This window comes from Neofelis nebulosa, chromosome 1 (assembly GCF_028018385.1).
Source record: "Neofelis nebulosa isolate mNeoNeb1 chromosome 1, mNeoNeb1.pri, whole genome shotgun sequence".
NCBI lineage: Eukaryota > Metazoa > Chordata > Mammalia > Carnivora > Felidae > Neofelis > Neofelis nebulosa.
The window spans coordinates 127,775,730-127,789,505 of NC_080782.1; the positions used below are offsets into that span (position 1 = coordinate 127,775,730).

Sequence of the window (13,776 nt, forward strand, 5' to 3'; positions counted from 1 at the left end):
CCTAAGACCAGCCTCTTCAGACAGCAGCGTGCCAGGCTGCTGTCTCCATGGGTGGTGACTCACCTCTGCCTGCCAGACGCTCACGGAGAATATGGAATTCTGAACACAGGAAGAAACTCTACCTGGAGCAGAGGAGGATCCAGGCCAGGTCCTGAGGTCTCCGCACACCCTGATGTATCAGAAGTTACTCACTCGAGCCTTAACTTGGCCTAACAAAAGGGTCATGGCTTATTGTCAGAAGGAAGCAACACCCAACTCCTTAGGGCTAAATTATGAATCAATTATAAAAGGGAGAATGGACTTTTCCCTTTTGAAAAGGCTCTGACATCCATTTTCTGCTACACTGAACACATAAATGCACACAGGCGGGATGATTCAAACAGACAAGACCTTTGTAAACTTCATGCTCATATCGTTTACAGGCCATTATGCGTAAGGAAATCTAGGAGACAAAGAGACAAGCAAGAGACATGGAGCTGAGCAGCCCTGGAGGTATGCAGGCACTGCCAGCATGGAGGCAGGACTCAGGGAGGGGTCTGTAGTTTCTGCTTCTTTGGCCTTTAGAGGTGATCCCTCAGTCCAAGGGCAGCCGATCCCTCCTTTCTACAGAATTCCCACTGAATCACAACAGCTGAGAAAGATGAAGAATGTTGGAGCGGGAGGCATACTGGAACTCTCTAGACCAATTCCCTCATTTGTAAACAAGGGAAGAGAGTTCCAGAAGGGAGCTCTGCCTTGTCCGAGGTCACACAGCAAGTCCATGCTGGACGCAGGAAGGAGAAGCCAGGGTGCCCGAGTCCCAGCCTGCTGTACTCCCAGGGCACCCATCAAAATACACTGTCTGGGATTGTGGGTTATTTTCCACATGTACCTGTCTTAGCCCCTTAATGAGACTCTAATCTTTGTTGGCTGCTTGCAGCGCTTTATTCTTTGTGAGCCCTGATAGCTCCTTAATCAGAAGCTTCCTTAGAACTCGAGTTTTTAAATGATGCTTGGTTAATAGCTCCCTAACAAGCCCTTCCCAACTTCTCATGAAAATACCTAAGATTGGAAACATTGGAAACAGTAAAAACATCATTCAGTGAGTTAAGATCAATATTCAAACAAATGCCAGGCAATGAACTGGATTAAAAGTGCCACGTCAGGACCTCTCATTCCATGAGCCAAGATCCCTAAAACCAGAACCACAGGGCTGACCTGTCCGAAATAGCAGGACACCATCCAGAGTGCTGCGTCCATGGGCACCCCTCTCTTCATGTCCTGGGAAACGGGGGTGGAGAACAATGAGGCTCCACAGCAGCCCAGGACGGGAGTCTTCACAGATACGACACAACAGTCACAGCCTGCAGATGGCACAGCCCATAGGCAGGCACGCCAGGGCACCGTTCTTTCTACGTTCTCCATGTCTCCGCTGCATCAGAGAGCTATCCAGCGGGGCAGGAGAAGAAGGATTTCAGTTAACAGATACTCATTAAATGCTACCTGATGGTCACTCGGAGCAAGACCGGGAAGTTGCACCACAATCTATGACTCAACTCCTGGAAAGGACTTTAGACAGACACCACCCCCAATGACGGGGGCAGCAATGAGCCTAAGCCCCCACGACCTCTCTTATGGAAAGTAATGGATCGAGATAGACTTCTCACTGTGGAGAAAGGCTGGAGGGGGAGAAGCAACAACACGAAAATAACATCTGAGGAAAAAGCACTCAGGTTTGCAATTTAGACGTTTTTAATGCAATACCAGACAAAAATCTACCTCCCAACCCTGCATTAGGGGTGCAGGAAGCAGAGCTGAGACCATAGAACCATGAACGAGTAACATGGAGGACAAGCATGGAAATAGAAGACAATGCAGAGAAGACAGGCAAAGTGATGGAAATAAAAAGGAAGAGGGGTGCCTGAGTGGCTCAGCTGGTTGAGCGTCCAACTCTTGATTTTGGCTCAGGTCATGATCTCAGAGTTTGAGAGTCTGAGCCCTGAGTAGGGCTCCAGGCAGACAGAATGGGGAGCCTGCTTGAGATTCTCTCTCTACCTCTCTCTCTCTGCCCCTACTCACTTTGTGCTCTCTCTCAGGAAAGGAAGGAAGGAAAGGAAGGAAAGGAAAGAAAGGAGAGGAAAGGAAAGGAAAGGAAAGGAAAGGAAAGGAAAGGAAAGGAAAGGAAAGGAAAGGAAAGGAAAGGAAAGGAAAGGAAGAAAGAAAGGAAGGAAGGAAGGAAGGAAGGAAGGAAGGAAGGAAGGAAGGAAGAAAGAAAGAAAGAAAGAAAGAAAGAAAGAAAGAAAGAAAGAAAGAAAGAGAAAAGGAAAGAAAAGGAAAGGAGGAAAGAAGGAAGGGAAGAAAGGAAAGGAAAGGAAAGGAAAGGAAAGGAAAGGAAAGGAAAGGAAAGAAGAGGAGAGGTTGTGTCCTCCTTGACTATCTCACCAAATTCAAGAATTATAGAACGTCTTAAGGAAGAAACTTGTACAACCAGAACCAAAGCAATGATGAAAGAATTAAAGACAACTTTATTTAGTATGCAATTTGAAGGGGCTCATCACATTCTAAGGAAAAATAAACTGAAAGAGGGCTGTGCAGAAAAGAGTTAATAAAGCAGACTGAAGCCGCTGCCCTTAGGAAGCCATGCTGGCTGGTATCTGGGAACTTGGCTGGTAACTAGTTCCCTACACTGACAGAAAACTTCGCCTAACTGGAAAGAGTGGCTCACAGTGCCTGAACTGTTTTTACAAATGCTGGGGTATATGCTGACACCTGCTTTCCTTCTGGGAGTCTGGAATTTTGGTCCACGCTAGCTGGAGGGCCTATATGATCAGATGCCAATAAAAAAGTTGAGAATGGAGTCTCTAATGGGCTTCCCTGGGCAGACACATCACACATATGTTGTTCCATTTTCCTTGCCAGGGGAAGAGTGAGCTCTCTGTGACCCCTAAGAGAAGGGAGAGAGGAAAAAGAAGCCTATATTCCGCCAGACTTGCTTGTGCCTTTGCCCTTATAAGCTAGCTGCATATTCCTATGACTTTGCTATAATATATCTTAGCCACAAGGATACTTCAGGCCGAGTTCTGGGAGTCATTTTGGTGAATTTCCAAACCTAGTGATGGATGGCCTTCAGGACCCATCACACAGGGGCTTCATTTAAAACACATTCTAGCAAAATATTTGAATATTAAGAATAATTTACTTTTACATTATAGGCATCAAGGAAGAAAAAAACAACTTCTTATAAAGAACATAAAATATTGATTGGTCTCAGACTTCTTTCACCACTCTCTGTGGAGCAGCCTTCAGAGGGTTCTGGAAGGAAAAAGTGGGGACCCCATCATTTTGCAGTCTTCGGAGCAAGGGCAATAGACATTCCTGGACGCGTGAGCATGCAAAACAGACTTAGGCTGGTGGCTGAGATCATGAACTCCAAGAATGTGAGAATGGGGATTTGTGGATATGCACTTCTTCTTTTCTGGAGATCCCAAACTCAAAATCCAGTTGGGTTGCTTTGGTGGAGAGTTCTGCCACTTTACCTCATCTCTTCACTTATTTTCCTCAGCTGTTTTTCAGCTTGTGCAGTTTTGCTGAGGCTAAGAAATGGATTTTTTGGTGCTGTATCTCTCACGTCACATCTAGGAAGAATCTTCTGCCATGGTTGATGGCCACGGAAACTATCGGGTAGTATACGTCTATTCTTAATGATTGCTGAAGTTGATGGCCAGGAATAGGCCTCCATTTATGAGACTTACTATACTGAGGATTGTTGTGCTGGGGAGGAAACCGAGCCACATGGGCACTCCAGAGGAAAGAAGGAGGGGATCAGTGAGTGATGTCTGTCTTGGGGAATTCAATGGAACATGGCAGTAAATGTGTCATACGTTTGTTATCTCTGATTACATACTCAGGATACTGCGATTTAAAAAAAATTAATAAACCGAAAAATCTTAATTTTGTCCATGAAAGAATAGTTGGTCTCACAGTGTAAGAAAAAAGAGCATTTACATTTCAAGAAGCTAGAGCAAAAGTTTTGGGGAAAAAATTCTCCCATTAAATGACTTGGGTCATTTTGTGTGTGTGTGTGTGTGTGTGTGTGTGTGTGTGCGCGCGCGCACATGCGCATGCACATGCATGTTTTAACATATTTGGAAAGTTAATAAACCACTCAAATGCAATGATTATCTGTCATCAAACCCTTCTTAAAACAGTTTTTGGGGGCGCCTGGGTGGCTCAGTCGGTTAGACGTCCGACTTCGGCCCAGGTCACGATCTCACGGTCCGTGAGTTCGAGCCCCGCGTCGGGTTCTGGGCTGATGGCTCGGAGCCTGGAGCCTGCTTCCGATTCTGTGTCTCCCTCTCTCTCTGCCCCTCCCCTGTTCATGCTCTGTCTCTCTCTGTCTCAAAAATAAATAAACGTTAAAAAAAAAAAATTTTAAACAGTTTTTGTTTGGACCTCAGTTTCCTGGTTAACTATGCTTTCAAAAGCAATTATGTAGTAGATCTCAACTGTATAAAAGTAACCCGTATGACAAACTCATTGCAAACTGACCGAAGTGTTAATCAAAGTTACCTCTGGAGGGTGGACTTCCGAAGGATTTTTAATTTTCTTCTCATCTTTATCCTGGCTAATTCTCTGTGTTTCTGCTTGCCATGAGACCCATTCTCCACGTCTCTCGACCTCGGTCTGTGAACTTGGATCTGTAACCTCTATAGGACACAGTACCCAGGCTCTCTGCTCTGGCTTCTGGTTGGGTTTTGCCAATGAGCGTGTCTGGAATAGATTAAAGGAAGGAAAAAAAGAGAGGCCAAGGAAATGTAACATTGGAGTAACACTGGCATTCAGTGGTATTTCTCAACAGTATGGTGGATCACTCATGTACATATTTTACTGCTCCTTCCTGTCTTTTGGATACCTTTCCCCATGTATATAAGTAAATGAGGCCATCTATAAAGGTTTTGCAAGTTGGAATCTACCCCATACTTGTTGACCTATAAGATTCCTATTCCTTTCCATGGAGAAGAAATTGAGAAGACATGGAGGCACCTGGATTGGGGACTTGAGGCTGGGATCAGGATGGCACTCCTTGCTTCTGAGCTCTGTGGCAGAATATAGATGATATCTTAACTCTGAACATGTAGAAACTGGGTGCAGTTCTATGTTAAAAAGTGCTTCAAGTCATAAAATGTTAGCTTTATAATGATTATGAAGAAAATTAAGCAACACTTTCTGATATTTAAAGAAAATACATATGAATTCCATTCATAAGGTAAGAAATGGTGATATCTTCCTTAGAAGTTTGACAAATCACACCAAAAAATAAACACATAAACATTTTTTTCTCCTGTAGTTGTGTGATAAGATAAAACAACATAACTGTGTCAGTCTACATCTCCGTTTCAGGATCGATGTGTTACTGGGTTGTGTTTTCCTGGGTAATTAGCTGGTATGGTTTCATTTCACTCTCTTCTATCACTGAGTCACCCACTCTGACATCTCAGTGCTTTAGTTCATGTTGTAGCAAGTTTAATTTTAAGCAACAGGATAAAATCCACATTCAACATGAATGTTTATGTCATATTGCTGAGGAGACAGAAGGAAGTTAAAAAAAAAAAAAGTAAAGGAAGCAGGCACAAAGAAAAAGATCAATAAATCAGCTGCATAACATTTTCAAGCCTCTAACGAAAATGCAAAAACATCCTAAGGTAAACCGAATTGAATTTTATCTTAGGATAAAACTGACTAAAAGCAAGACAAACTGAGATACCTATCTGCAATCCAGAAAGCAGAGGATTAATATCCTTAATGTAATAAGTTTCTGCAAGTCAATCTAAAAATAAATCACACACACAGTAGAAAACTAGGTAAGGAGCATAAGCAGTAAATTTACAAAAGAATAAATTAAAATTGACAATGAATAAATAAGAAAGTTCATTGCTTGATCACTAAAAAAATAAGTTAAAAGTTTAAAAGTTAGATATAAATTTTTTAAAATGCTGGGGTGCCTGGGTGGCTCTTGGTTTTAGCTCAGGTTATGATCTCGTGGTTCATGAGCTTGAGCCCTGCGTTGGGCTCCATGCTGACAGCAGAGAGCCTGCCTAGGATTTCTCTCTCCCTCTTTCTCTGCCCCTTCCTGGCTTGCTTTTCTCTCCTCTCTCAAAAATTAATTAACTAATTAATTAATTAATTAATTAAACAAACAAACATTTAAAAAATAATAAAATAAAAATGCTTGCCAGTTTGATAGAAGATTATAATACTGAATGTTGCAGGTATAATTTTTCTTAAAGGTGATTTGCCAGTCTTTCAAAACTCTTTCATGTGTGTGTGTGTCCATTCACACAGAATTCCACTACCATCAGATCACGGGAGATGGGCTTAAAAAATCTGTACTGACTGATCATCTCAGGATCACAATGGCAAAATCTGTAACAATCCAAAACCAGGGAAGTGGCTACAAAGGTTAAGATAAGTCTGTGCAGTGGGATATAGGCAACTGTAAAACCCATGTGTAGAGGGCTATCGAAAGAATGAGAAATTAGTCCCAATTTGTTGTTCAGTGAAAAACTGGACACACATTAGTCTGTATCCCACACAGATATGTATCGTGAGGTGGTTTGGAGCTGTGGAATCTGCAGAGCCCAGCCTGCTACTAAATCCTGGCCCCACCATCGCCTTGGGAAGTCCTGGGCAGATTTCCTGCCCCTTCTAAACTGCAACGCCTTCATTTGTAAAAATGGTGGTAATAAAAGTGTTGACGTAACAGGGCTGTACTATATGCAGCCTGAGAGCATCCAGGCAAAGTACTTAGAATGATGCCTAAATCAGAAGTGTATAATTAGGTCATTAATGTCTTTAAAAACAATGCTGAAAAACATTCACGGAAAATAGACTGGCAGAACACATACTAACCCTTGGTAGTGGGACTGTCACGAGTTTTCGCTTCTTTTTACTCTTCTGGGTTTTGTGCATCAAATGCAGATTACATTTATAATGTTAAAACACACATACAATAAATACCGCTTTTTCAAGAGGTTACCAGGAGTCTTGAGGAAACAGCTGAAAGCCATCTTTCTAGGAAGAAAAGAAAGAAGAAATGGTCAGATGAGGGGGAACCACCCCCACACTCTAGGAAAGCAGATCCCAGCCTCTGGGGCCACTCCCCAGCCTGCCAGGCAGCAGGCCCGGGGTCACCGCTGCGGCCGCTCTGGGGGCAGGCTGCACACTGGCCCATTGTGTTCCATGGCGGCACCGCGGTCAATGAGAAGCAGATGGCCCAGACGCCCTCGCACGCTGTGCTTCCCCTCCTCACACACCTCCGATGCGGGCCGGCTTTGAGCCCCCGGCAAGGCAATCTGCTTTTCATTTTATAGGCAGAGAAAAGCTGCAGAGGAAGGAGGGCGGGAGGCCATAGTTTTGAAAGTGTCAGGGGAGTTGATGTAACAATGATTCAATTCTCTCCTATTCTGAAAGGCAAGGCCGTGCAACCTCCCTGGGTGCCTGCCTTGGCTGAGCTGTAAACTCAAAGCCCATCTTGCACTGCCTCAGGCGGAAGCAAGTCGACCCCTGAACCCATGGTCTGGACCCCGCGGCTCTAGGCTTTTAGGACCAGCAAGGGAAGAATTCAAACTGGGGCTTCTTCAGTTTGCATTGTGTACAGGAGCTAGGAAGGAAGGTGGAGGGGCCGGTGGGTAGCAGGCCTTGCACCCTGCAGTGAAGGGAATCATTGTAAGCACTGGCAACAAACAGGTAGCCATCCTGCACGTGGGGCTCTTCCTTCCCCTTGCCTTGAGGCACCATGCATTCCTGGGTGGGGCATGGGCTCTGGAACCAGCTGTCCTGTCCAGGATTTCATCCCAGCTCTCTGCTTACTTGCTGCGTTACGTTAGGCCAGCTACCTAAACGCCATGAGCCTCGATTTCTTCATCAGACAGATGGGCATGAGACTTCTGTTACCACATAGGAAATATCATGCAGGAGATAAACCATAGCAGGTGTCTACAGAGTAATTGGCACACAATAAGTGTTTGTTAACGACTGGCTATCATTGTTATAATTGCCAGATTCTCGCTGTTTTATTTCCCTCCTCTTTACACCACAGCATAACTGACACCACGGCATGCTCTTGTGCCTTATTTCTTCCCACAGCAGCAATTATTTTCAGTCTTTCCTTGAGGCTGGTCCCTGCCTATGTGCCCCACATGGATCTCCACCTGCAGTCACCAATGATTTATGCTGTCTTTGGGAGGAGTCCGGATTGTTGTATATGATCACTGTGTGACAGTCCAATAAGGCCCTGTGTTTCCCCCCATCAGGCAGTTGTGTAGCAGGGACAACAGTCTTGAGAGCCAGATGGAGGCTTGTAGATAGTCCCAGTAGAGAGGCATCCCCTGAAGCCCTAAGATATGAGGGAGCAGGAGAAGAAAGCGCTTAGTGGAGGGTTGCAAAGGCAGGTCTACGAAGAAAAGGGGGAAACAGTCCTCAGAGGAAGGGAAGCAAACAAGGAGCATTGGACAAGACGTCAGAGAAGGGACAGACCTTCAAAATGCTCAGGAAAGAGAAACAGTTCAGTGGCAGAAAAGAGAGATCTAAGAGAGAGACATAGTCAACACGCAAGTCTGTAAACACAAGAATCATAAAGTCGTCAACATGATGGACAAATTACAGGTGTAGGAAAAGAAAAGAGCCAGGGTCTGTGTTGACTGCACGGTAGTTGAGATTTTCAGAAAGTGGGGACAGGGAAACTGCATCAAGCACATCCAAATCAGGAGAGGGTGCACCTGCCTGGCTGCTTTCCCCAAATGTGCTAATTACACGTATTTGTTCTCAAACAAAAATAGCTTATTTGTCATAATGGCCAAGGTCCAGGGTGTGAGAAAGCATCTTCTCAGTGAGCAGGTGGGTAGTCCTGCTTGAATGACAGAAAGAAAATACAAGATGACATAGCAACACCATCACTTTTCATGAAGGTTTTTGGATTGGGTCCTACAGCTATATCTCACAGAAGAAAATGGATCAGGCTAAGGTGAGAAGTTCCATAGACAACAACCTAAATGTCCATCAATAGATGAATGGATAAGGAAAATGTGCTATAGTCAGATACAATGGAACATTATTCAGCCATAAAAAACAGTGAAATCTTGCCATGTGCAACATGGATAAAACTTGAGGGCAATACACTAAGTGAAATAAGACAGAGAAAGGCAAATACTGTATGATTGCTCTTACACATGGAATCTTAAAAGAAACAAAAAACAAAACCAAGTTCATAGATACACAAAATAGACTCGTGGTTGCCAGAGACAGGGGGCCTACGGGGTAAACAAAATGGGTGAAGCACATTAAAAGCCATAAACTCCCGGGGCTCCTGAGTGGCTCACTCAGTTAAGCCTCTGACTTCAGCTCAGGTCATGATCTCGCAGTTCATGGGTTCAAGCCCCGTGTCAAGCTCTATGCTGACAGCTCAGAGCCTGGAACCTGCTTTGGATTCTGTCTCCCTCTCTTCTGCCCCTCCCCTGTTCATACTCTGTCTCTCTCTCAAAAATAAATAAACATTTAAAAAATCTATAAACTCCCACTTATAAAATAAATAAGTCATGGGGATGTCATATACAGCATGCCAACTACAGTTAATAATACCACACTGCATATTTGAAAGTTGCTAAGAGAATAGATCTTAAAATTTCTCATCACGAGAAAAAAATTGATAACCATGTATGGTGACACATGTGGTCATAAAATTATGCAAGTATTGAATCATTATGTTGTAATGAAACTAATATTGTGGGTTAATTAGGCTTCAATTAAAAGAGAGAGAAGGTGGCAGCAAGATTAACATTGATACTGTCCTTTGTATCAGCCAGGGATAGGCTAGGTTATGCTGCAGTAACAAACAACCCCAAATCTCAGGATCTTTAAACAACAAAGGTTTATTTTTTGTTTATGCCACAGTCCAAGGTGGGTTGGCTGGGGCTTTGCTATCCTCACCTAGGGACCCAGGCTAAAGGAGCAGCCACTGTCTCAAATCTTATTAGTCACTGTGGCAGAGGAAAAAAGAGCGACACAAAACACACACACTGGCTCTGAAAACTCCCACTCAGAATTATAGACGTCGCACCTGCTCACATTCCATTGGCCAAAGTAAGCAGTCCTACCATGTGCTGCTCAGAAGGAGAGGAAAGGGTGTATGGGTGGACAGCCCTAACAACTACACCAACCACCCATTCCACAACGTACCCACCTGTTGTCACTTGGCTGTCCTCTCCCTCAGCACACACCCTTCTCAATGACAGTCAGCCATCTTTGCCCAGCAGGTCACCACAATCTTTCAGTCACATTTTGGAGGAGAGGATTGGTAACAGAGCTTCCACCTTGAGTCCATAATCATAAAGGAAGGGAAAACACAGAGGAGAACCTCTGAGAGGACCTAGCCGACAACTCCTCGCTTATAGGTGGAGGAAACGGGGAGTCAAAAGAGAAACCAAACCACGTGTGGTAGGCAGAATTCGAAGATGGCTCCCAGCCACCCACTCCTTGGTGTACATCCTGCCTGATCTCCTCCCCTTCAGCATGAGTGGGATCTATAAATATGATATCAGTCCAATGATTACATTACTTTACACGGCAAAAAGGGGTTCTACAGATGTAATTAAGATCCCTGGAGTCAACTGAAAGGGAGGTTATCCTGGGTGAAGCTGACTTAATCTGGAGTGCCCTTAAAAGAGACAAAGTGACAGCAGGCTCTCTCCTGTTGGTCTGGAAGAAAGCAAACAGCCATGTTGTGAATTACCTATGGAGGGGGCCACCTGGCTGGAATCTGAGGGCAGCCCCTAGATCAGCAAGGAAGTGGGGACCTCAACCCTACAAGTGCAGGACTCGAAATGTGTCAACACGCTGAATAAACTTGGAAGAGGATCCTGAGCTCCAAATGAGAACACAGCCTCAGCCAACACCTTGATTTTAGCCTGATGAGACCATGAGCTGAGAACTCTACTTAACCTATGTCCCAACTACTGACTCAGAAAACCGTGCAATTAAAACAAAACAAAACAAAACAAAACGTGTTGTTTCAGCCACTGATTTTGAAGTAATTGTTATGCACCAACAGAAAACTAATACACCATGACAGAGGTATGTTGTGCGACTTCCCGCCCCCATTGTGTCTCGGCCGCACTCTATGACCAGGCATGTTTTGCAGCTGGGGAGGCCACCCTTGAAGCTGGCAAGAAAATGAGCTCAAATGAACACCTACTGTTTGTTATCTCTATTCTTGCACTCTTTGCTCCATTCAAGCTAATCTGCCCACGAATGATGGGAATCTTTCAAAAATACAGCTTTTGCCCTTCCCTGCTCAAAACCTACAGCACCTCCATTCTTTTTGCTTGGGACATCGATTCTGAGCTTCTAATCCCAGTGTTCAAGGCCTTCCAGCCCTTTTCTCTCCCTCTCACTGAACACAACTTCTCTATTCCAGGTCTGATGGAATCCGCATGGCCCTTCCCGCCTGCCAGGATTGCTCCCTCCTGTGTTCCACTCCTGTCTACTCCCAGGAGCACTTCCCCTGCCCCTTGCTCCTTAGTCCCCATTCACTTGATGGAGCTTTAACACACCACCCCCCCAGATAAAATAACAGTGACTCCCTCCCACTGTACTCCCTCACTCTCTGACTGTTCTATCACTCCTGGTACAACTGTTAAGCATCCCTGCAGTTGATTACAACCAATAATACACCTCCACGAATATCGCATCATATAAACCTCTTCCTGCCAAGATTTCAAGCTCTCTAAGGGCAACAGCCATGGTTACTCCAGGTGCTACATCCAGAATCAGAAAAGGCATTTGTAGTCATAATACCCCCTACACTGGACACACAGGTAAAGAGATGAACCAATCGTGTGATTTCCATACAATGGAATACTGCTCAGCTAAAGCAAGGATAAGTTACTAATAACATGCTATCATATGGATGAATCTCAAAGACATTATGCTGACCAGAAGACAGGAAAATAAACATACTGTATGATTTATGTGTATAAAAATCTAGAAAACGCAAAACTAATCTGTACTGACAGAAAGTAGATATGTAGCTGCCTGGGGCTAGGGGTCAGGGGGATGACTGCCAAGGGGCACAAAGAACCATGTGGGGTGATGGAAATGTTCTGTATTTTGATTGTGGTGCTGGCTACAGGGAAGTATACATTTATCAAAAGTCATCCAATTGTATTTTTAAAATGGATGCATTTTGGGGGGCGCCTGGGTGACTCAGTTGGTTGAGCCTCTGACTTCGGCTTTGGTCATGATCTCATGGTTTGTGAATTTGAGCCCCGCATCAGGCTCACTGCTGTCAGCGCAGAGCCTGCCTCGGATCCTCTGTCCTCCTCTCTCTCTGTCCCTCTCGTGCTCACGCTATCTCAAAAATCAATAAAACATTTAAAAGATAAATAAAATGGATGCATTTTATGATACGTAAGTCATGCCTCAAGACTGACTTAAAAAGAAAAAATCTTTGTATATTCGTAATCAACTAAGACTTTGTTGGCAACGTCATAGGCCATACCATTCTGAAATGGAGATGTGCACGTGATTTGTAAAGGGTGAGCCCGGGAAAATGCCTGCGGACTCATGTTGGAGGCAGCCAGCCCCTAGAACGCTGATAACTCCGTCTCTCCCAGACAGATGAGCTCCTAGGCTGAGACCAAAATGTGGCTTATAAGGTGAACTAACCGACTTAAAACAGTGTCCGCTCAGCAACAAAAGCCCAGAAAAAGGAGAGAGAGGAAAACAGAGAGGGGCCAGGTGTTCTGAAAGAGAAGCCTGGATTTGGAGGTTCAAAGATGGTCTGGCCACCCCCAAGCTTACCCCATGCCATGCAGCAGGTAAGCCATGCAGAGGTCTCACCATGGCTCAGAGGGAAGAGCTTTCAGGACATACCATGTTGCTCTGAATCCACACGTCCCGGCCACCAGCCTGATTACAGTCTGAACAGGGGGCATGGGGTTTCCCACCAATGAAAGGCATCCTCACCAGGATCAAGGGTCAGAGGGCCATTGCCCAGGTCCTGCTGCCTGGTGCGGCCTGTGGCTAGCCAGCCACTACCCCACTTCCCACTGTCACTCAGGATACTGCCCACGAGCTGAGGTTCAGCAAAGGCAGTGGCTGGAAAGCAAGGAGACGGCAGCAGGATTCTAGACATGGAGAGAACCAGGTAAAAAGAAAACATCCCCATCTTTGGAAGCAAAGAGCTCACACCTGAGCAACTAGCACCCCTAACTGTAAAGAGGCAGAAACCAAGTCCTGGGGTTAAAACAGAGAGTGCTTACACATGGGCTGGTGGCTTGTGAGAAGTGGAGAGTCTCAGGAGGTCGTGGGCACTGGGAAGAGGAAGAAGGCCGTGAGCTGAGCAGTGGTTAGTGGCAGCAGCGGAGACTAAAAGAGGAAGAGTGGGTGATGATGAGGAAAGACAAGTGCAAAGCGGCTTTAGGGTCTAGTAGGATCATGGGGCCTGTTTATACAAACGGCTATCAGATGGCCCCTCTACCTGACCAAACTCCAAATGCTCCTCTTCTCCCATGATTAACATGTTGATCATGTTGAACATGATCAACAGCACTACCTTGTATCAGGGGCCCCAACCCCACACTCATCGGCGTGGCCCTGACCCACTTAACCCAGCAGTCTGGACTCTGCCCACCTCTCCCTGGGGAGACTGCTAGAATCACCTCCGGCCACCCCACTTGCTGAATTGCGCCAATAGGTGCTTAGTCACAGACAAGAGAACCAACACATATTAAGTATTTCTTA

At 45.1% G+C, this 13,776-nt stretch overlaps 1 long non-coding RNA gene across 1 annotated transcript in view; it reads right to left on the bottom strand.

Annotated features, from left to right (window-relative positions):
• LOC131515257 (uncharacterized) overlaps window positions 1-13,522 on the bottom strand; it is a 34,318-nt gene extending 20,796 nt beyond the window's left edge. The window contains exons 1-3 of the long non-coding RNA XR_009263532.1: window positions 13,296-13,522; window positions 4,549-7,050; window positions 1,198-1,424 (exon numbers count right to left, since the gene is read on the bottom strand). This is a non-coding gene — a long non-coding RNA (uncharacterized LOC131515257). The remainder of the gene's footprint in view (window positions 1-1,197; window positions 1,425-4,548; window positions 7,051-13,295) is intronic.
• Window positions 13,523-13,776: the final 254 nt, after the last annotated feature.